Here is a 24,861-nt window from a genome sequence, read left to right on the forward strand (position 1 = left end):
TCTTCTTTCTTATTCTGATCCCTATGCACAATAATTTCAGTCTATTGAGAGTACTGTTTTGTATCTATGTCCTTTCACCCTAAGAAACAACCAACCAACAGTAGACAGTGAAAAAAAAATCATAGAATTTATGTATGAAAATACAAAAATTATATAATCTAACATTCCCCAAAGTGTTTTCCATTAGATGTTTATTGGTCTTAGGAGGAAAAAAAAATTGAAAAGCATGCATTCCAATAAATTTAAGAATCTTAATTAAACTAAAATAAACAGGTTTTATTTATGGCAGAGCTTCTCAAAGCATTTTATATGTTCAGGCACCCAATAATTGCTACAAGTCACAGATTGTGCATTTTCCCAATTTTCTTTTACACACCTCTTTTATAAAGGAAATTATTTTTTGAAAAACATTGCTTCTAATTCAATCCTTATTTTAGAGATGGTTGCACCAAGGACAGAGAGATGTTATGACTTTTCCAAGGGCACAGGGCAAAGCCACCTGAGAACTAGAGTTCCTCACCAGTTCTTAACCCCCCCATCAGGGCACTCCCCCACTACTTGGTGCTCATGTCCTGACAATGGCTGACACTTGAACAAATTACCTCTTAGGTCCATGCATTGATCACTGAATTTTAGCCTCCCAATAACTTAGCTTGGGAGATCTAGAAGTTTTATTTATTCTTACAGGTAAGGAAAAGGAAGCCAGAGAAAGTAAAGTCTTCTTCACAGCTACCCTAGATCTTTGGATGGAAGTCAAGGTACAGACAATGTTGAGTTCCTCACAAATTACCACTCATAGTAGAGAACTGACCACTCAGTTAAATAGCAATTTAATTCCTTAAGCCTCTAACTACTAATGCAGGAGTTTTCTTCTCATGAGCATTGACTCAGGGCAAGCAAATCAAATCATTCTTCCATTGTGGCTTTTCAACTTACTGGCTGTGTGACCCTGGGCATATTACATAACATCTCTGGGCCTGGATCCATATTAAATGGATACATAGAATTGCTGTGAGAATTAAATGAGCTAATATGTAAAGTTGAGAAGAGGCCTGTCACATAATAAGCATGGTAGGTAGTTGCAACCATTTAGGCCCAAAATTATAGGCTGGGCCCCAAGTTGTCATGTGATGCCCCAGAAAGGCAAGATGAGAGACACTTCCAACCAGGTATATACAGTATGCAGTGTTAACTAAGGGACTGCAGAAAATGAGTGCAGCTACCAGAGGGAGAATTGTCTTGGAAATTATTAGGCATGGAAGTTAACTATCTATAAATAATGGAAATGACTGTATCTCAGATCTTTAGACTGTTACTGAAGTTCATTTTTTAATTTTCATCCTGAACATGTTTTTGGTTGACCTTCATTTTCATCATCTTACAGCCATCTAATTACAAACCTCCAGCTACTTTTTGGGTCATTTTTTTAAACCCCAACAAGTCTCTACTTACACTAGCTATTAAACAGAACAATTAAGAAATTACCTGGAGGTTTTAAGGAAGTAATTTTGTCAAGAAGTAGACTAATGTGAAACTAAAAAGGGAGAAAAGCCTAGCCTTGCCTTTAATCTATTTCTGTATGTGTTCTAGTTCTGCGTGGCTGAAAAATTTCACCAGGAAGAAGAATATTATAACTTCCTCAGAAATGTGGAGTCAAATAAGTATTACACTGGAAAGAATCTAGAAGATCACCAAACAGAGTGATTCTCAAAGTTGGGTGTACATCATAAACACCTGGAGAGTCATTGGGATACAGAACCTCAGGTTGCATCCTCAGTGATTTTGAATCAGTAGGTCTGGAGTATGATCTTAGAGTCTCTGATTTCATAAGTAATTCCTTAGTAACCTTGAGAAATACCAATGTCATCTCCAGTCCTTTCAAAATCATAAGAAGAGAAACTGATACCACACAAGTTGGCAGGAACTGAGCTCAAATCCAGTTCTCTTAATATTCATAGCAACACTCTTTCTGTAACCATGGCCTTGACTTGCAGGGTGTTACCAAAAACAAAAGCGTCTTAAAATCTCCCTTCAAAGAAAAAAGTGATCATGGAGATTGGGATAAAACAAAGGTGCTTGGGCACTTGAACCAACAATGTCAGTGAAGGAAACACATTCAAGTTTTCCCTGTGATTCCATTTATTGGTACTTGACCTGGTAATACCAGCTTCTGTGCGGAACATTAAGGGTTATTCAGCAAAGGGAAATACTAGTCTCATTATCAATGAGGATCTGCTTACCTGAGGGCTCTGTTCTAAGTTATAAGGAAATGAAGCAAATGACTGGCTTGCTAGAAATGTATTCTGCTGAATTAAGAATCAGTTATAAATAAAGACAAATGATCTCTATACATTTAGATTCCTGTTTTCTTGCCAATATAGTTCTTTCTCCCAACTTTTGTGTTGTTAGAGGGGATACATTTTACGGGAGCTTAAGGCCTCTGCCACCCAGTACACTAGGAAATACAATTATTTCCTTTCTAATAATAAGAATTATACAATGTAGCCCACTTACCTTCCTTCCTCAGACATTAGGAAATTCAGAAGTGAATCTGAAGCACAACCAATGATTATGTTGAGCACACTGATCGGAACACTTGTGTTCTTCTATATCCAGTTCCCTGATATTTTTCTTCCATCTGTATTTTCTGCTGATTACATCATCAAATGTGTTGTCTATGTTTTTTGTTTAGCTTTTCCAACTTCTCTCTAGACAAAGACAAAACAAATAACATTCATTGTGGTTGAGACTTGAACTATACATGTTTATTAAGCTTCTACCTTCCCAAAGCTCCTTACAAGGGAGCAGCTTTAAGTAACTGCCTTGGGTTCCAAGTGGCTTTACTCACTATCCAAAGTTTTGTTTTTTTAACTGACCAGGGATTGATTTCTGATCTAAGTGCAGCCAAGACTTCCGGGCTTATAAAATCACTTGAAGTAAAAAAATCTCTTGCCAAGTTGATATCAGCTTGAGCAATCTGAATGTCATTTCCGGGAATTAAACTGGAGACCAATGAGAAAACCAAGCAGTTGGCAGTGAAAGCTGAATTAAAGGGATGCACACAGAACAGCCTGCAGGGGCCTCAGTAGGGTGGGGCATGTGAGCAGAGGGTATAAATAAACAAGAATTATAAGCCAACAGAAGCTTTCGGGAAGTAAGAAGCTATAGGGACAGAAGAGATACAGACAGGTGAGGAAACAGGAGGTCAGGTCACACATAAGGTTGAGTAGGTTGTGCCTTGCACTTTCCACCTGGTTGAGGGAGCAGTTAGGACAGAAATCCTGAGTCCACTCTTCTGTCCAAATCAGCAATTTCCAACTGATGGGCTGCAAGAATCTTTAAAACATGCAATAGCTGACTATTTAGTCAGGAGCACTGACTTCTTTTCCCTTAGATTGTCAAATTTTTTAAAAATGACAACAGCCAACACAAGAATAGCCATCAGATGTAAATCAAAATTATCCCTAATTTTGTAAGACTGGCCAAAAGTATATTTTAGTAATTAGTTTATGTGTGCCATGAGATGAAAAAGATTGGAAACTGCTGATCTAAGACCGTGTAAGTGGTGATGTTCAAACCTAAGCATATTTTCTCTTCTCTTATTTCTAAAAAAAATACTTACCCTTGGGAAGGGGAATCCATGGCAAACATCAGTGGCAGCATCTGATCAAGGCCCAAAAACAAACAATTTGTTTCCTGCTAATTTTAGCAAAAGATCTACATCCTAGTCTCAGGCGTAATTAAATGCCTATAAGGTCTTCAAAGTCTCTGAGACTCTCTAACCAATTTCCATTGCCATGAAAGAGGGAGAATTTTTGCACTGGAAAATGCCTCTTGCATCCATCCATAGCGTAGCAGAACTTTTTAGTACCCTATACCTCATGCCCTCGGTCACCTCTGATTTCAATTGCCACTGCAGTACATAGTTTGGTGCAGGCACCCTGACAGCCTCCCACCTCAAGACCCGGCTGCACATTTTCTGTTTTTCAGCCCAGGTCCAAAGCTATGGACTCTGTCTACTCAATGTGACTACAGTCATCATGAGAATGAACACCCCAGAATAAAGCCTCAGTAAATGCTGAGAGGAGATTTGGACTCAATGGATAAAGGCCCCAGCCTCCAGGTGTTTACATGGACTCTGTGGAGAGGCATTCTATTTCCAGAGGTCACATCATCTGTAGCAATGACTGTCTTTTTCTCCTTTCCTGTCTCACTCACCTTGGTCTCTCACTCCCACTTCCTCAGCTCACCTCCCCGATAAAATATCTGCACCTGCATCTTTGTCTCAGTCTCTGCTTTGGGAATAACCCAAAAGAAGTTAGGTCTTTTCATCTCTATCTCTCCTGGCACTGCCCTAATCCATGCCCCATTATCTATTGCATAGAATGTGTAATAACCCCAATGAATTTACCCCTTCTAGCTCAAATTTATTTTCCACATAGCAATGAAGATTCTTTTTTTAAATCCTATTATGTCACTCTCCCACTTGAAACCCTTCAATTGTTTCCTTCCTCACCTGAAACAAGACTTAAATTTGTCTCAGTGGCCAGTGAACCTTTAATGTCCAGGTTCAGCCCAAACCTCCAACCTCATCTCATACCACTCCCCACACCTCACTGTGTTCCAATGACTATCACCTCCTTCCTTCCATGGACATGCCACAACTTGTGCATCCCTGTGGCTTTATAATTACTGGTCTCTTTGCCTGGAATTCTCATGAGCCCTTTATATGACTGGCTCTTTCATATTTCCAAGTCCAGCTAAAACTTTCAGAGATGACTCTGCAGTCATCCTAAGTAAAGGGCTCACCAACCCTATAGATTTGCTTCATAAACCTTGTAATAATCCAAATTGATTGATTTGTTAACTTATCAATTTTCCATCTCTTTCCACCAGGATGAACACTTGTTAAGGACAAAGACTTCCACCCATTTTTTCCCACTGTGCCCCACAGCACATGGCTTGACACAATAATGGATTTTGAATAAAAAGCAATTGAAATGGATAGAAATAGACAACTTACAAAAGAAAAAAAAACACAACTAAAAAAAATCCAATGCATTCCCTCTATCAAGTAACTAAAGAAATATGATTTAAAATAACGAGATCTTTATATAATAAAGCCAAATAAATGTTTCATTTTTAATCATGCAAGCAAGGGTATAGTAACTCTCTGTTACAGAGTACAAATCTTCTAGAAAGCAATTTGGTAACACTGTCAATAATAAAAATGTTCATACTCTTTGACATAGTCATATTACATTTGAAAATTTATTCTAAGGAAAGGAAATAAATAAACATGTGGCGAGCTCTATGCATAAGCATTTCTACTGAGATTACATCTGCATAGTACATACTGGGAGCAAAGGCATTATTCAATATTCACTTGTATGAACAGAGATTAAAAACAGTGGTTATGGAGGCAAAGTAGCAGCATGCAAAAATAACCTTGCTATAAAATTAAATGTAAAAGGATACAAACGTGCATGTAAAACATGAGAAAAATAAAACACAGAAAGGTGATACCGGGGAAAAGAGATTGAGATTGAAACTGTTTTTTAAACTTTATTTTTGAAACATTTTGTGTTTCATTGCTTCCATAATGGAAATAAAGACTATTCTGCCTATCTGAAGATTAGTCTGAAGATAGATGACAACCGATCATGAATTCACTTTTTCAACATTCAGTCCCTGATCTATGCCAGGACCTGCTGAATCCTATGGGTGAATGTGCCCATATTTATATTCAAGACCTCAGCAATGAGTTCAGGAGAAAATAAACCTAATTACAATGCAAAGTGGGGAATGATAAGGACAGAAAGGGAGACATCTGTATGAGGAATAAACAATTCCAAGTCCTCCATCACGGGGCATTTGGTTACTCTCGATAAGTTGGTAATACTAGAAAGTGTGTTAGTCAGAGTCCCCAAATCTCAAAAGTCCAATGTAGATGTTCCTGGTTAGTGGTTCTTTGTTGGGGAGGGCTCTCTGCTGAGCACTGACTCAGGCCTCAAGTGTTTTTCTGGCATCTTTCAAAGTCTCTGGAGGAGCAAGAACCAGGGCAAGACACACCAGATACTCAATCGCCTCTGCCTAAAATGACACCTCACATCCACTCCCTTTCCGCTGACTTGCAATGAGTCACCTGCCCCCACCTAAAAATGAAGGGCTGGAAACTGTAGCTCCTGACTGTTCAATGACTCTATACTAAGGAAGGGTTGTATACCCATTTCAAGGGATGGCTACTACCATCCCTTGAAATGGGTATGGATCTTCCCCACGGCCAGTGGTTTGGGGGATGAGGGAAAGAGAGAATACAGCATTTAAGGTACTTTGCATATCTATGGCAAGTTGGTAGCTAGATAATAGCTGTGTTACCACCCTGGGGCAAAAGGTGAATGGGACTTGTGGGCAGCCTTGAGAAGAGAGGCATGTTGGAGAAGCATGATATAAGGGGGCCATGAGGTAGGAGTCTGCCATAGCAGCCATATAAGGAGCAGCAAACAGCTGTGCAGCTCATAGAGATGATTTGGCCACATGGCCTGGGCTAGTAAGAAAGCAGGCATGTTGCTGCTTTGATCGTGCTGCTCCAGCTGACTCTGAAGCTGTTACCAAGTGGGGGTCTCCAAAAATCCCCAGAGCCTGCAGATTGGTGGATAGAGAAAAGGGAACAGCTTTTAAGATGTCTTTGCATGACTATGGCTAGTAGTTTAGTGTCTCAGTTATGCAAATGGCTTTAGTTCTTCCAAGGCCCCAAGAAGATGGGAGGGGTTTTGACCATGGAAAGGTGCGGAAAGAGCACACAGAGCCTGCACAATTTTCTGTGAATGGTCAGAACTGGTTACCATGCCCACTGCATCACAGGACACAGTCAGGGGTTTAAAAACAGGTGGCAGACATTTTAGGAAGGGAAACACCATGCAGATTTGAGAGGAAGAGAACACCCATGTGGCTTTGAAAGGGCAAAGGGAGAACCGTGCATGATCCAGTGCAACATGACACATGTTTTTCTGGACTGTTATATGGAGGCTGATGACATCATATCACAGATCCTGAAGGAGACAGCTGACAGATAAGGGATGGAGAACTTCAGGGCATGTTTTTGGCTTCTAGCCGTTTGTGGAACAAGGGAAGTGCTGGGTCCCATGTGAGAACAGGGCTCTGAGGTGAAGCGCTCACTGTCCTCCCCAGGTTGGAATATTTTTAATAAAGACCAGTTTTCCTCAACACTAGTTGTTGGGTTTTACACCAAGGCGCCGCATGAACGAACCCCCTTTTGCTCTGTAACAAAGCCACCAAGGACTCTGCTTTGCAGACCTGGACTTTTATATGGACTCTTATTTGAACTCTTGGAACTCAGGACATGTGGAAGGGACACCCTTTTAGGACTTGTACCTTTCCTGGACTTCACCACGATCCAATGTAACACGGCACATGCTTTCCTGGACTATTACACGGAGGCTGAAGAAAACATATTCCAGATCATGAAAGAGAGAGCTGGCAGATAAAGAGAAGGGAGCTATTGGGCTTGGTTTTGGTTTATAACCTTTTGGGGAGCAAGGGAAGTTCTGGGTATCGTGGGAGAAGAGGGCTCTGAGCAGGAGTGCTCGCAGCCTCCCGCAAGTTTGGAATATTGTAAATAAAGACCTATTTTTCTCAACACTAATTGTTGGGTCGTATAACATGTGAGTGAGCCCCACGTTGCTCAGTAACACTCTGGCACAGAAGATAATATGAGGGTGAACTCAAGTCAGAGCCCTGGCTTCAAATCTGTGCTGTCAGTACAAAACAAACCCAGACCTACTTAAGGAGAGTGTCATTCTAAAGGATCACTACAAGGGGAGGGAAAGGGAAAGGGACAACCCCAATAAGCGGAAAGTTCCCACCATGAGACCTGCAGGTGTCTGAGTTAAGCCGAAAGAGGCTTCTCTTACAGGGAGAAGTAAACAAGGTTTGAAAAAAGTGGGTATGGGGAAGGGGTTGAATGGGATCAATAGGTGGGCATGGCAGGGACTAGACAGCAAATTAGCAAATTGTTGGGAGTTTTTTTACCCTGAGATCAGCCAATACTTGGGAGAGGTTGGCTTAGACAAAGAGTGGGTCATAGTTCAGGAACCTTGGTGAAGGACAAAAAGCTAAGCAGAGTGTGTTCAACAAGCATTTTGTTCTGATTGATTAGTGTGGACAAATAGTTCACCTAATCATTTATGAGAAACAGTGGGAATTTGGAGGGTCTTTGTCCTTGTCATAGGTGCACAAGGGGCATCTCTGAGTCTTATCTAAGTCGTATTAGGAGAGGTGCTTCTTTGCAGGAAGTTATTTTCCAAAACAAAAAAAGTAGGGGGGACTTATTCACTGTTACTGTTTCCCAGGAGTGTAGGCTCAGCTAAAACGCAACATTGTCACTGTTCTCTTAGTTATTAGCATCATGCCTTTGTAGCAAGGACTTTAAGTTTTTTATCCAGTTGATTTTTGCTTCCTCCTGGCGATGTGACTAAATCTTAGACAATGGGATGTAAGTGGAAGTGGTATGTGCCGTTTCTAGGACTGGCCCTTTTAAGCTTTCTATATGTTATCCTTTATCATTATGTAAAGCCGGCAAGCCTGGTAGCTACTTATTGAAGATGGCAGAGTCACAAGATGGAAAGAGACAAGTCCTTAAATTTCTACTCCTTTTGCTTATATGGAACACTTACTTAAATTTTATATGTATAAGAAATAAGCTTCAATTCTGTTAAGCTACTGAGGTGGTTCCTTGTTTTATTTATTTTATTTTATTTATATAGAAACAAACATTACAAAACCTAGGAAGGTTTTGGTTTCAATATTCACCAAAAACTTCTTAACATCACGCCTGGTATATAGCAAGCCCTCAATAAATGTTAGCTGCCATTAAAAATATCATTCAATATTAGGACGGAAAGTCTTGGCGGAGGAAAGGGCATTTGGGTTGTGTCTTGAGATACTGGCAGGATTTTAACTGGCCAGAAGTCTAAGAGACAGCATTTCAAATGGGGCCGATGATGTGGGAAAGGTTAGAGGGAAGGGAAGCTGCAGGAAATGAAGCTAGCTGTTTCCATGCTCACAGCTGGGAATGATGGAGATAAGATGGGAAAGTTGGTTGCTGCCCAATATCAGAAGGTCTTAAAGTAAAACCAGTATTTGAGTGCCACCCAAACATAGAAAAAAAGATTATTAATGGACCTACTAAGGGAACTGAGTGAAAAAGAAACCTGCCTGAATCGTCGTCGGATTCATTAAGGGAGCACAGGCTGTGGCCAAGTGGAGAAGTGGCACGAGAATGCACTTGGTCACCAGAAGTCTAATAAAGAGCAAGGCTCTAGGAGCAGCAGCAGCTTGGGCGATGGCTCTTCATTTCTTGCATATATAGAATTTAAATAAGTGTTTCTTATTAGCAAAAGGGGTAGTGGTGTAGAGATGTGGCTCTTTCCACCCTGTGGCTCTGTCATCTTTAAAAACCCTACAAGGTAAGTATTACTATTTCCATGATGACGAGTCAAGGAAACAAGCTTAGAAAGATTCAGTAAATAGCAGACCTGGGACTTGCGTCCAATCAGTTAATCCAGAGAAAACATTCTTCACCACCACGGTAGGTTGTGTTGTGTTGAAAAGAATGAGTTTAGACCTCCCGTTTCAGCCTGTTCTCTTTCTATAGCACTGGTCAAGAGGTGCAGGCTGCCCTCCAGGGGCTGGCAGTGAAGAGAAGACAGCAGAGTCCTGGAGGAGAAAGAAATGAACACACACCAGGGCTCCTTTTAACAGAAGAAAGATCCCCAGGGAGAGGCTCTTTCTATTCAACCTGGCCTCTCTGAATGTTGGCTCCTGCAGCTTCAACATCCTGAAAGCCACAGGAGTCTGGAGCATCCTTCCACTGGCCAGGGGAGGACTAATTAACTAATAATGTTGTCTGCACTCCAAGAGAAGGGCAAGTTCAAAGTGATGCTCATGCTTTGGAGCAGCCATCTGTCTCAGAAAGCCCAGGATCCCCTAGCAAAGGTGGTTTCCTCCTCCTTCACCTTTTTTTCCCTTCTTGCTCCTTCACCCATCAGGTGAATGTCTGATAAGCATTCTTGTGTCCCAGCCTGAGTTTAGACAACTATAACAGGTGATGTGACAGAAATATTTTGCTTTTACTGGCTTTCCCATAACCCAGAAGAAGGCAATAGCAATTGTTGAGCTCTACCTATACGCCAAGTCTTTAACTATCATCTGCACAGTATTTCATCTACTCCTTACAACTGCCCACGAGGTTCCATGAGTCCCATTTTTCAGATGAGGCACATAAGCTTCCTCTGACTGTGCAATACATGTTTTTTGTTCGTTTGTTTTTAGTTTTTCTAGGACTCTACACAAAATATCTATTCAGGAAGTCTGTCAAGACCTCTCCTGCTGGGCCGCAAAAAGACTATCTGACCTTTGGGGAAGAGAAATAAGAATGGATGATATCCTGAATAAAAAAAAACAAAAAACAAAAAACTTCCTAAATCTCTCCGGCAGTGGAAAATAGATCAGGGATTGAAGTCCGGGGTGTGTAACTTTCTAGGTTAATTGCTTTGCTTTTAAGCAGGCACATTTAGGTAGTTTCATCTGAGTACCTCCCTTGGAGGGAGTGTGTGCTTAGATTATTAATTAATTTGGCATTGCATTGGAGCAGTGTCTAATTCCCTGCAGAGTGTGCAGTGAGAAGATAGTAGCAAAGAGGAGGCTGGGGAGACAGGCACCCCATGTGGAGCCCTAAGTGCTGTTTTCTGTGAGCCTGCACTATAAAGAGAAAGTGGGCAGTCTTCCTCGTTCCCTGGGGATTCCTGCCTCTTCCAGAAGCAGCACTGAGACTCTTTCATTTCCCATAGTGGCAGGAAGGGGAGCCTAACCCAGACTATTGCTCACAGCAGCCTCTTCCCTTCAATTTGGTGGCAACAGAATACACCCTTGGTGGTCCCTACCACCTGACACTGAAATGAAATAGGTGCCTCTTTCCTGTTTTCTGACCTTTGCTTGCAAATAGAAGTATCAGAGAATCTTCTGTTGCCTGTTGTGGTGTTTGAACGTAGTTTGTTCCCAATAATAGATGGATGGACAGGCAGATGGACTGATGAATAAATGGAAATACAAATAAATGAATAAAAATCAAAGCTCTCTTCCTCATTGAATAATGCATAAAGCACTGAATCAGATACCCTCATTCTAGATTCTAGTTTGTTAGCAGTTTGGAATGGCTTGCTGATGCTTCTGTAATATTTTAGTTGACAGAACAAACTCAAAACGGCAATGCTTGTCATGGTTCAAGCAGCCTCGTGAAAGCTGATTAAACAGACTAAGCTATGAAGGAAAATGTCAGCCTACATAGGAGGAAGGTCTGCGATGTTTGCTTATGACTCTCAGAGTGTGAAGCAATTGATTGTGGTTTCTACTATTTTCCCCTGACTCACTTGCTCATATACACCCCTTTCAACAATGCCTGGGACATCTACTGGTAAGGAATTAGCATGCAAATGAACTTAGATAACCATCAAATTCATAAGTAATGTATTTAGGGACTGGCTTTCCAAGACCATATCCATCTTTCTAAATAACAGTGCAACAGCAATTTGGCATCATAAATGCACTGAGCCAGAATCAAGCTTTAGGTTCAATGCTGCCACTCAAGTGCTTTTGTGCTCAGAGCCTAAACATTTTCATAGATTCAGATGCTAAAGAGACTAAGATTCTCTCCATGTAATCAGTGGCACCAGAAGAAAAGCAACATTCTGTTGCTCTTGGCTTCAAATTCATAGTGTATTAAAGCTGAAAGAGAATTTAGAGCTTATCCACTCTAGCATCTAGGTAATTCTTAGTTCAGAGAATTTTAATATACTGAACGGTTCTGCTTTCTTCCTTTTCCTTGCAGAAAGGAAGGCTCAGGTTTTTTCACCCCTCCAACAAAGATTTGAAAAAGAAGTCTGCTCTACCCCCTGAGAACAGAACAAGGCATTCAGTTACAATGTGAAAGTGAACATTTCATCCTCTGAGTTGGGGTGCCTTCATCAACTGTTCCTCCCATAGGTGCACAGTGAGGACTTAACTTTGTCAGTATGCATCACTGCCCCAAGGACTGGCCATCAGGAGTGACATTCAATTATGAATCACAGTCCCCTTCTAATTACCACCTGTGGATAGCCTCTGCAACTCCACAGACCTTGAGAACTCCAAAGAAGGGTGGAATCTTATAATTGGAGCGAACAGAAATAAAAATCTCAAAGCCCTCTGAGCTGTGTGACATGTTACTTCAGTAATCTTTTATTTTATGTATGAGAAAATGAGAGCTCAGGGAGGGTTTTATGATTTGCCTGAGTCATAGAATCTGGTAAAGACAGAGCCAAACCTAGGATCCAAGTTGCCTCAAAGCTTCTTTCCTTGAACATCAGTAATATGCACACAACTGCCACAACTGGAAGTGTCTGTCTTAAAATATTTTTTAATAAACAGGAAAATAATCTAAAAACATCAGGGTAGGCGATTTCTAAGTGACTTGGTAGACAGACTCCCTGGATACTTGGGATTCTTTCTGCGTGAAAGCCTGGGTAAATCCTCTTCCTTCAGCCAGCCCAGGAGCATGGTTTCTTGGGTCTCTTAGTCTTTCATCTTGGACTCACCCACAGATCAAACCAGTTTCCCCTAACAATTACCTGTCTGAGGTGACACCTACCTACTTATAAACTTTTAATTAGGGCCTCCAGTGTTACTATTCAGGTTAAAAATTAGGTCCCACACTCAAACAGGGAGAACGTTCCCCTCTGAGTCCCTTGTATTTGATGATATCTGTCTCTTTTCCTACACTTTTTCTATTCTTTTCCTTTTTATTTGACCTTATTGGGTTGACACTGGTTAACAAAATCGTACAGGTTTTATGTGCACAGTTCCCCAACACAACATCTGTGCGCTGCATTGTGTGTTCGCCACCTCACCTGCCCTCTTTCTCACAGTCTGAACTGTTCTCTAGTTTTCCCTCCAGGCAGCCTCTTGGTCTTTGCAAAAATGTGTTCTTATCTTGTAACTTTTGTCTTTAATTTTCTGCTCTGGGTTTGGCAACAGCTCTCTTCTTTGGTAATTCTCAAGGAAAAAATATCAGACGTGCTGAGACCTTCTCGCGACACAAATGAAGAGCAGAGCCCTGCACACTCCGAGGTAAACCAGCTCCTTTTCCTGGGTCTGGTGGATGGAGAGCAGTGCCGGCCAGTAACAAACACTGGTCATTGTAGCGTGACGTCATGGATCTTTCCTACCTGAAGGGCATATTCTTGGCCTTTTTTAAAAAAAATCATGCCTAGCAGAGTTATAGTATGCTTTGTATGTTCTTTTCTTCCAACATCTTCACATAATGAGGGACACACGGTTGGTGTTGTACGCTGTCGAAAGTCATAGAACATGGTCATAGCTCATCATCTAGTCCAGAAAAGAACAAATCCATAACTTTGGAAGGCAAATAAGGTTCACACTTACAGTGAAACACTTGCTCATTCATATTGTTCTCAAGTTTATAAACAGAAAGATGAAAAAGGTCTATGTATTCATTCAAGTGATACATATGGAGTATCCATTATTTACCGGGCATTGGGGGTACATTACTGATGAAACAGACACAGTCTCCCTGTCATGAGTCTTGTAATCAATTCTCTGCTGAGTAAATAGACAATATAGAAGCAAATCAAATAAAAATCATTATATATTAGGATAAATGCTATGAAAAAAAAAAATACCAGAGAAGTAAAGTAACCTGAAGAGCATAGCTCACAAATAGTCTTCCAACCCATATGTTTATGGCCCAGAACCTGTGTTCTATCCTCCACAGCATTAACCTAAGAAACTGATCCAAACAAGCCCAAATTATACATTACGGTGGAAAGAAAGAGGGGATGTGAAATGATGGAGTATCTGCATTGACTACAACCTAATAGGCCATTTAATTTTACAGATTTTCTGTATAGATCAATGAGAACTCCCTGCAGCTTTGGGTTGGGTCTACATTTTCTTTGTGTCACTGTAGGATTTAAAGAAAATTGGCTCAAAGCCAGTATCCCATATCTAATGAGAAGTCAGGCATCTTCTCTGAGCTACATCCCAGTTTCTGCTTTACCCTTGGTCTCAATTTCACTTCCTCTCCTGTGACTGGACTATTCACATTTTTTCTGCTCCAGGCTTACCCAGAAAGGAACTTGGTCCCCTTTCTTAATTTCACTCCAAAACTATAATGATGTTAGGTTGCACAATGGTGACAATAATGATGATGATGACATTGCAGGAGAGAGAGAAAGAAAATTAAAATTGGACATTAGACCTCTCAGTCCTCAGGCACCAATCAAGCTACCTCCGCCCGCCATCTTCCTCCTTCTATCTGGCCCTCTAACCATATAGCATGATTTCCTCTCTTTCTCACTTCTGCCTTTTCCCAAATTCTTGTTTATTTCTTATGCAAACTATTTACATAAGATATTTTTTTTTCATAATACTATTGCCTTCCTAATCACTACCCCTGGCTTTCATCTCCTGCATCCTAAGTGTTTTTATCAAGGCACTTGTCTAAATTGATGTTGCGTTCTCCCTTAAGAGAAACTGCTGCCAGCTTTCAAGCTGTGCTGTTTTTATTTTTCACCCTGATACATTGGTTTGGAGACCCAAAGTGTTCAGCAATGGAATTTCAAGTCACTTCATATTTAAAGAGTGCAAGAGAAAGGAATGCAAAGTCACAGCTCATTCATCCCAACATTGTGAACCTCAGGCTCTGTGTGTGTCAGTGAAAGGAACGAAGTACAAGACTTCCTCCCCTCGGCCTCCCCCACAGTGTCAAAGCCAACAATCACACTGAGGAAGAAACAAAAGGCGGGGCCAGTGGTGTTCACACCTTCCACCTTTTAATAGGTGTCATTTCACCCTTGTCTCAGAGAATCCATCCACCTGCCTGGCACTGTCCTTTTAGGGCCACATCAGAGGGAGAAAAATGCAGGCCCTGAATGTCTTCTTAGAAAACATTGTCTTTCCTTGAAAATTGTCTTCTTGCTGCTCCCCCCAGTTCTTTGGATTAGTCATGCAGATTGAGCTGCTTATTTCCGGATCCTGGCACCTTACTGCACACAGCACACATCCATTGGGCAGACACAATATCATCTATCCTGCTTCAGATCTCCTGATAAACTGATAGGCGTCTAATCTGTAAACAGGCCAATGTGCAACCTCAGAAATGAGTGACTGGAAATACCACTGGGCTGCAGCTGTCTGGCTCAAGTTCAACATTAAGAGCTTGTCTCATTGCCTAGTTCATTGTCTTGAGGAACACAAAGAAATCTGCTGAGATTTTTAAATGTGTCACAAACATTTCCCCTAGGTAGTTTGGTAAAAGGGGTTAAGAGCACAGGTTCTGGAATTGCACTGTCTGGATAAGTGTCCCGTCTTTGCCATTCAGAGCCTATGTAACCTTGGACCACTTCCCTACACTTTGCACGCTTCATTTTCTCTCCTGCAATTACAGTATAATTACCATAGTTACCTCATAGAGTTGTTGTGAATACATGTACTACATATAGAACGGTGAGGGGCCCATAGTACCAATAAATATGAGAGATTATCATCAGGCAGACAAGCAGATTCCTCCTGTTTCAGGGAGAGAAGATCTTGCTTCCATAACTTGTGTCTCTAATTGAGCTAATGTAATACTGGGGATACGCAAAGAAAATTAAACAATGACATTTGGATCCTAGCCATCCCTTTCCACTCTCTTCATATTCAACCAATCTTTAAGTCCTACCTCCTAAATTCCTCTAAAACTTGTCCATTCCTCTTACTTCTCACTGATCTAGGGCATCCTCATCATTTGCCTGAATTACTAAAAAAGCCTTAATACTGGTTCCCTTGCCTTCATTGCCATGATACCCTTCAATCCTCTGACACTGATGGCCTCATGACCTTTAAAATATAAATATCACTACTGATTAAAATTCTTCGGTAGTCTTCCATCATCTATAATTCATCTAAACACCTTCATAGCAAAGGCAATTCCTGATGTGAACGGGTGGCTCACTAATCACCAGACTGTCTTTGTCTTTATTAGCATAGAGTTTTAGCTTGGAGGCAGGGGTCCAGAGGAAATAATTTTGTAGAGCCTCTTGCATCTAAAGAGGGCCAGGTAACAAAGTCTGGTAGATGAAAAATAAGCCTCACCCATCTCCTTCCCCATTTTCTCTCATAGACATTTGCCCTAATAAAACCCTTGCATGTTTAATTCTTTCTTGGTGACTACTTCTTAGAAACCTGAATTTAAATACAAGATGTTATGACAAGCAGCCTTCTGAGATAGGTACTATTACTGTACTGATATCTAGACTGAGGTTGGGGATATTGGGGAACATTTCTATCATCTCACACCTTCACCTCCCGTTCTACTTGGTAAACTCCCATTCACCTTCACAACTCAACTCAGGGGTCAATACATTTTCTGCTTTCTGTTCTTGAGAAGTGGAACCACATTTTTTCTGTGAAAAGTGTCCTTTCTTGCTCCTAATTGTTTTTTACATGACTGTCCTCTTTGTTAGACTCTGAGCACATTGATGTGAAGGTCTGTGTGTGTATATTTGCATGTGTGTGCATGTGTGTGTATCAATATTTACATCACCAGTGTTAGCACAATGCCTGGAACAGACTCAAGAATTGGATTCCATTGAATTGTGTCAAGTTTAGTGCAGCTGATTCTCCATGAGATCATGTAGCTACATATAACAAAATAAATTTTTGTAGGGTAGATTGAACTCAAGAATATTAAAACCGGAGACTTCCGGCCAAGATGGAGGCTTAGACGGACACGCTAAGTCTCCCTCTACAACTAGAGAGGAATACAACTACTTCAAAACAAAGGATAACTAGAAATTCCAGAAAATAAAACTACACGGAAGCCCAACATATGAAGTTATAAACCAGCGGTGCCATTCGGGCAGGTAAGAGTTAAAGAGGGCAAAGCTGTTTGCGGAGCGGCGGGGCGGCGAAAAATCCCGGCGGCAGTCAAGCCCCTGGCAGTGCATGACCCCAGCGCTGGGGAGAGCGGCCACCGCATCGCCTTGAACAGTGAGGCCCAGGGGGGCGGGAGGACGGATCCCGGTCTCCTAGCTGAATAACTGTGTGAATCCATCTTGGACCCCCGCCCCCAAAGAAAGAAAGCACCACAGGGCTGCGAAATAGGTCGCAGACAGGCGCCGGTCGCTGACTTGTGACGCGTACACAGGCACTGCCCCCGACAGCCGGCCCAAGAAAACAAAACGCATCTGTCAAAATGAGGCAGACAACTATAGAGATCCCGGTGGCACAGCTCACTAGGCAGCAGATAGAGAACCTGACAGATGAACAGATAAGAAACCTGTCAGAGGCTCAGTTCTGGGCCATTGTTATCAGGTGGCTTACAGAATTCACAAAAGAGCAGGAAAAAGATAAGAAGCGAAAAACTTTCATAACGAAAGGAACAAAACCACATACGAGACAGATGGTGAGGAAAAAAAATCCAGAGTTCATTTCAACAAACTGGAATATGGAGAAGGAACAAGCAGTCAACCAATGCAGAGAGAGGAAATGGGAAGCAACAATGAGAGGATCAGAAACCTCTGGGACAGCTATAAAAGGCCCAACATAAGAATCATTGGTTTGCCAGAGAGTGAGGAAGATGAACTAGAACTTGAAAAATTGAGTGAAAATATAATAAAGGAGAACTTCCCAGAATTGGGGAAGGGAATAGACTTGCAGGTCCAGGAAGCAAGGAGAGTTCCCAAGAGACTGGACCCAGGGAGAACCACTCCAAGACACATTATAATCAAAATGTCAAAAATTAAAGATAAAGAGAGAATCTTAAAAGCAGCAAGAGAGAAGAAAAGAATTATGTACAAAGGGGTCCCAATTAGACTATCAGCTGACTTTTCAAGAGAGACCCTACAGGCAAGAAGGGACTGGCAAGAAATATTCAAAGTAATGAAAATCCAAAACCTACAACCACGAATACTCTATCCAGCGAAATTGTCATTCAGAATAGAAGGACAGAGAAAGTGTTTCCAGGACAAAATAAAACTGAAAGAGTTCATTAGATCCAAACCACTGTTATATGAGATGTTAAAGGGACTGGTTTAAAAAACAGAAGCTAAGGAGATGCAACAAAGGCAAACTAAACAGGCAACGAGAGTGGAAAAGGAACTGTGGGTACGGGAAGCATATTGGGGGGAGGTCAACAGGGAGGGGGAATGGGGAAAGGGAGGGAGATGATATAGGAATTGGGGATCAAGGTAGGAGGGAATGGAATAGACGGAGAGAGATTGGGAGGAACTGTATGCACAACTAATGGACATAATCTAAAAGGGGGGGACAACTGGAGGGAGGGGGGCCACCGGGTGGAGGGGAGCAGAGGGAAGGGAAATTGGCACAAATGTAATATTTTAATCAATAAAACACATTAAATCTGAAAAAAAAAAAGAATATTAAAACCAAAGTTTCAAGTCAGCACCAGTGTTTCAAGAAATGTGAAATTACAGAACAAGTGACCAAATTAGCCCCTGAAGAATTTGTAAAAAAAATCTAGGACCACCAGTTCTATCACATTTGAACCCCTCATCTGGACCAAGGCATTAGCATGTGGAGGAGAAAGATTTGCAAGGAGAGTTCTTTGAAGAGAATGGCTACTCTGCTGTGCGTCCACCCTTTGGGGAAAATGTGGTCAGTACTACTACCTATGAAAGAAGTTTCTATGGGCTACTTAGAAAAAGTATATGCCATCTTTTCTAGCTGGAGGAGCATTAGGGAATTGAGATTTTTCTCTTCTCTGCACCTCAAAAAACATAATATGAGGAACAAGTCAGCTAAATGACTTAGTGGTGCTGGGAAAAGACTGCATGCTTAGGATTCTTACAGACTCCAAGTTCAGTAGGTCAATAGATGCATCAATTCTTTCTGTGATTAAGAAGAGGGTTGGGTGGGGGAAGAGAGATCCAGCATAGAGTTACTGAGAGGTCTTTCCAATAGGGTCCCCTCAAGGGGTCAGATCCCCAGCAGCAAAAATATAGAGGTGAGTTGCTAATTTTCAAAATGTGAGGAAGGAGTCCATAAAATTACTTGTAATAGAGATGTATCCATCCAGCTCAAGGCAATGATAAAATTGCAGAACCAAGAGGAAGCCTCCAATGAGCTAATAAAAACATCACACAAAGGTAAACTAGGTTTGCCCATCTGCTTCGCCTAAGAGTACCAAGCCAAGTTAAGATCACTCTGTCCTCTGAATTTCCTCCCATCCCCTTCCTTCCTATCCTACCTGCCCTCTCCAGAAATCCAAAAAGCATCTGGTGAGGAGAAAGGAGAAGCCCTGGGCAGAGAGGTACAGGTGAAGCTATCACAGGCCCCTTTCTCATTCCCAGATGTGCCACCTGAATGAAACAGGATGAAGCTGGGGACAGGGGAAAGGAATTTCCAATTGCACTTAGTCAGGGTTTTGGATAGTGTCTTCGACGGAACACTTGAATTACTAAAAACAAACAAACAAACTGTTATTTTACCTGTCTGTTAGTGGAAGTAAAGAGAAAAGTCATAGACCTGCCAGAGTTTTCATTAGAAAAAGAAAAGGATCTCCCTTGAATAAATTTAAGAGATGGTGGGAATTGAAAATAAATTTGTCATTTGATTTGTGAACTTGAACTTCAGAAGTTCTACCTATTCCGTACACCAGTTTCATCACTATCAGAACTACTGAAATAATCATGGTTCAGAGTCAGGAGGTAGACTGGAAAAAATATAATAGGTGTTACAGAAAATATAAATCTGGAGGCAGAATATCACCCAGGCCCTCCTGGGCAAGACTATACTTTCTCTTTCCAGAAGAAGAGCTAATTTTTATTGTATTAAGTAAGATTCAAGAGGCTGATATTCTTAAACATCCTCTTAAATAGAAGTACCTAAAATTTTAACATAGAAAAATGTCTCTCAAAATGTGGTCTTTAGACCAAGAATATCAGCATTACCTGGAAAGTGGTTAGAAATACAAATTCTTAGGCCCCACCCAGGCTTACTACCCAGTAGTCTGTGTTTAACAACACTGCCAGGTGATTCTGATACAGCTATAAAGTTTGAGAAATACAGGCATAGAATATTTTAGAATAATGGCCTAACCCCTGTATAAAAATATAGCAATTTAACAAATCTCAGCTGCTTGATTTTTTTTTTTTTTAATTCAGGCAGCAGGCGGAACACTACCTGAGCTTGAAGAAGATTGTACCAAGATACAGATAAGGGGCATGTAGGCCCAGCTGACAATCAGAGAAAGCCTCCTTGGAGAAGTATTTCATATGCCAATAAGCAGTCAGGTAGGAATAAAGCCACATACAAAAATGTATTCATTCACACAGGTCACCTAAATATCATGACCATGACTATTATGCATGTGCGCTTATTTTAAAAACTTAGATTCTTCACTGAACTTTTCAGATCCAGGTAAGAGTTTTCTGTATATAAATTATACAATTGCATTATTTATTAAGTGAGCTGGAACTTGTGGCTTGTTACATGAATGAGTAACTGGATTCTCTCTCTCTCTCTCTCTCTCTCTCTCTCTCTCTCTCTCTCTCTCTCTCTCTCTCTCTCTCTCTCTCTCTCTCTTACACACACACACCCACACACACACATCTATTTATTAAAACCTGCACCAATGTACAAGTAAGTGCAAAACTATAGCTACAGATCCACCCAGTGGGGATCAAACAAGTGAAGAGTTGCAGGATTTTAAAAGAACCAGCCTGCTCAGTATCATTCATTTATTCACTCTACATTGTTTGGTACCTAACTACTTGCACCAGCAGCGTGATAATTGTAACAGCTAATTTGTAATATCCCTTCTTAGATGTTAGACACATCATGCTTATGGGAATATTCTCATTTAGCCCTATGACAGTTCATCCTTGGATTACTATTATTATTCCCATTTCAGAGAAGAAATCGACCTTAATTAACACCCAAAGTTGCCAAGCAGGGCAAGTTGGAATTCAGACCCAGGTCAGTCTAAGTTTTAAAGTCCATACTATTCCCAGTAAACTAAGCTGACTCCCTAGTATAAAGACACATAGGGATTACACACCATTTCAGAAGCAGACAGCCTTCTGTTCTTTATCATTGCTAAGTATAACTACAAATACCACCCTAAGTTTCCTCCGTAGGATGTATTATCCTGACAAATGAGTTCCCCTTACTGGGCAGTAGACTCTTCATATGTCTGAGACTGGATTAGTGTTTCCCAATTTTCAGTCAACCTTCATGTGTGCCATCTTCATGACTTTTGCTATTTTCAGGTGACATTTATAAGGGACCACCATTGTTACGTGCCACAAGTAGAAGGCATTCATAGAAATAAATACAAAGAAAACTAAGCGATGACATTTGGGTCCCAGCTAGATAATGTTCCCTTGTGTTTTTTTTTTTTGTGAAAATGGAGATTAATGAACATCTGAGAAGTGGTAAACACATACTAACATCATCCTGAATGCTTTATTGAATATAATTAGAATGATTGTATAGTGCTGGAAAGGAAATACCATTCACTAGATGATTTATGTCATTGAATGCCACCTAACATCATCTCATATGTTACTGAAGAGCATTTTCTGTGACCCCAATGGTAGCTTAGGAAAAATAATGAACCACAATGTTTTCATGGTTCCTACTGGTCTTTCAATTTTGTGGAAATTTTTTGTGCTTATGCCTTTGGTAATCCACCTATTATATAAGCTGATGCACATTCAAGCAATACTCAGCAGTGCATGGGGGTGTCATAAATATCGGTAATGAATAAATAATACCATCCTCACCCCCATTCAAAGGTATGCTAATTATCAGAACACAAGAAGCAAGTTATCAAACTCACCTGTAACTTTAACAGTTCCCTAAAGCTGAATATGTCTTCAATGACTAGAAACAAACACTGGAAAAAAACCTGCCTGTCAAAACATAACACAGCTCACATCAGTCCAAAATTGTGTATGAAATGGTACTGGATATTCTGCAATCACTACCAATTCACATCTGAAGTTTATCCATAATGATGAATTGCCTTCCAATGTTCCTTTTTGCCTCCCCAAAATATTCTTTCTGTATAAAAGAGATAAGATAGACAATTCCCAGGAAGAAGGAAGAGGCTATGCAGAAAGAAAATGTATATATCTGCTTGCTCCCTGTTGACGTTTCCCAAATCTTAAACATTAAAACAATAAATAATATATTGGGGGAACAACCACTGGTTATAAATAAAAGTACTTAAGAACTGTTCTCTATTTACTGGCCACACTACAGTCAGGCAGAAGCTCTCAGATACTCAGATACTGATGATTTTCAAATAAAAATATCCCCTACATCCAATTATCCTCCTGGAAATTTCTATTTGAAAAATGCATTAGATACAATTATCACCTCCATAAATTTTGCATTCCCTTTCATAGACCTGAGAGTCGGGGAGAGCAAGCATAAATGATTGAGTAAAACAAGTGACCAAATGTCATGCTTAGTTTCAAGTTCTATCTGAAGATATCATGCCAAGAAACCAGAAGATGCTGATCAAAAGGTCAAGGAGAAAAATCCTTGCAAGGGGGTCCTTCGTGTCTAGTGTGATTTTATATATCTCATCCAAGCTAAGATAGATTTATAAAGTGAACTGAGAATATATCAGTTGGACACCATTATCCACCCTAAAATCCAGTGGATTAAAAGAACAGTTATTGATTGTTTCTACTGAGTGTTTGCATTAGCCGGAGGTTGACTGACCTGAGCAGCGTTTGGCTGGGAGTAGCTCTGCTCCATCTGTCTTTCATCTTCCTAAGTCCAACACTCTGGCCTGGGCATAGTCTCCACGCGTCCATGGCAGAAGTTCAAAAGTGCAAACTCAGTCGTACAAGCAGTTTTTCAAGCCTCTGCTTGGATTAATTCTGCTAACCTCCCAGTCTCCGGAATCACATGGCTGAACCTAGAATCAAGGGACAGGGAAATACAGTCCTTTTCTTAGTGAGCAGAGCTGCATGCAAAGTCACTTGTGAGAGAACGTGGATGGATTGCACTGCTCACCCAGTTTTTCATGGAAAGGAGAGAAGTATTGGTGTCATGAATTCAATCCATCCCAGGCTACAATTAATAAACAAATCATCCAACACTCGTTATTGAAGAAACACATGAGAAAAGATGCTCTCAACTGAAGTTTCCTGGTTAGATAGCCAGAAAAAATGACTTTCATAAATATGTCCCAGGCCTTGACAACCTAAAATCCAGCCGCGCAAATACCTGCAAGAACAGCCACCTTCAGTAAACATGGTCTAAATAAGGCTAAGGTTGGTGAAATAATTTACCCAAGGACACACACTTAGTAATAGAGACAGGAATGTCCAAGTCTACCTATCTGCAAAGGCTCCTAGGCCTCCCCTTATCTGTGCTGTCTTCACCCAACTGGCAGAGTCTATCTCTAAAGATGATAATGCAAGAGCTGGGTGCTCAAATGTCTGTAGTCCATTCTCAGGAAGTTTTAATCCCAACTGGTATCTTTTTATGAGACAAAATTCTACCTCCATGAGGAACGCACTTCTGTTTAGAACATATTTTGATTATCATTTCTTTCTTCCCACCAAGGCACTTTTAACACGTATTTCTAAATATGTTTAAGTGGGACTTGAATTTAAAGTTGTCACCATTTAAAATTCAAATCACATTTTACTTAATAATCCAAGTCAGCAAAATAAAATTAATATTAAAAATATAGTTAACTTATAGTAAATAAATTACAGCCAGATAGGAAAGGCACTTTCTTATCACATGAGTCTCTTCCCTTGAGCTTCATCCTGGGTGTTAAAATTTAACTGGCTGTCCCTGGCCCAGTGGCTCAGTTGTTGGAGCATCATCCTGTACACCAAAAGGTTCTGGGTTTGATTCCAGGTCCGGGCACATACAGGAGGCAACAAATTAATGTTTCTATCTTATATCAATGTCTGTCTGTCTGTCTCTCTCTATCTCTCTCTCTCCTCCTCTGTCCCTTCCTCTCTCTCTAAAATCAATAAACATATTCTCAGGTGAGAATTTAAAAAAATTTAACTGGCTGACCCATCCACTCCAGATCAGTAATATTTCAAGGCACAGACATTCAAATGATATTACTTTCATTTAGTATTGGAAGGGACCAGAAGAAAATCTTGGGAAACTGTTGAGAGCTTTCAATGATACAGAAGAAGTTAGGAACATGAAATAGATCAGATATGCACCTCACTTAAAATTTGTAGACATCACCATTAAATGAAACCCGGATGTGAACTGAGATCTCTGCCCTTTGGCTGGACCCCAAATTCCAGGGCCTGTAGAAGGATGACACACTCTACACAATTTCTGGGCCAAGTTGATTCCTGGCACCCTCTGCCTCCTGTTTCTGTATCTGAGGGTGCTATCTCTGTTTTACTCTAATGACAGTTATCCACCTGAAGGCAGGATAGCCTGCCCATCTTTTCTCTGCCTCACATACCTACCTACCTGTAGCAAGCATTTTATGAGTATGCAAGATTTCACTAAAATTTGAGAATCACAAGAAAAATGTTCTAGGTATTCATCCATTGCTATGTTACAAAGGCCTGCCTGAAATAAATCACCCCCAAGTTTGCTGATGTAAAACGACCACCACCATTTATTATTATTATCATAATCCCACATGGTTACAGGGTTAACCAGGGATGCGCTCAGCTGTATGGTGCTCATTCAGCTTCTCATGCAGTCAGAGAGGCTGGGGCTGGAGGTCTTTCGAGGCTTCCTCATTCTCATGTCTGGTGCCTGGACTGGGAA

This window comes from Furipterus horrens, unplaced genomic scaffold (genome assembly GCF_987537825.1).
Source record: "Furipterus horrens unplaced genomic scaffold, mFurHor1.1.pri manual_scaffold_7, whole genome shotgun sequence".
NCBI classification, from domain to species: domain Eukaryota; kingdom Metazoa; phylum Chordata; class Mammalia; order Chiroptera; family Furipteridae; genus Furipterus; species Furipterus horrens.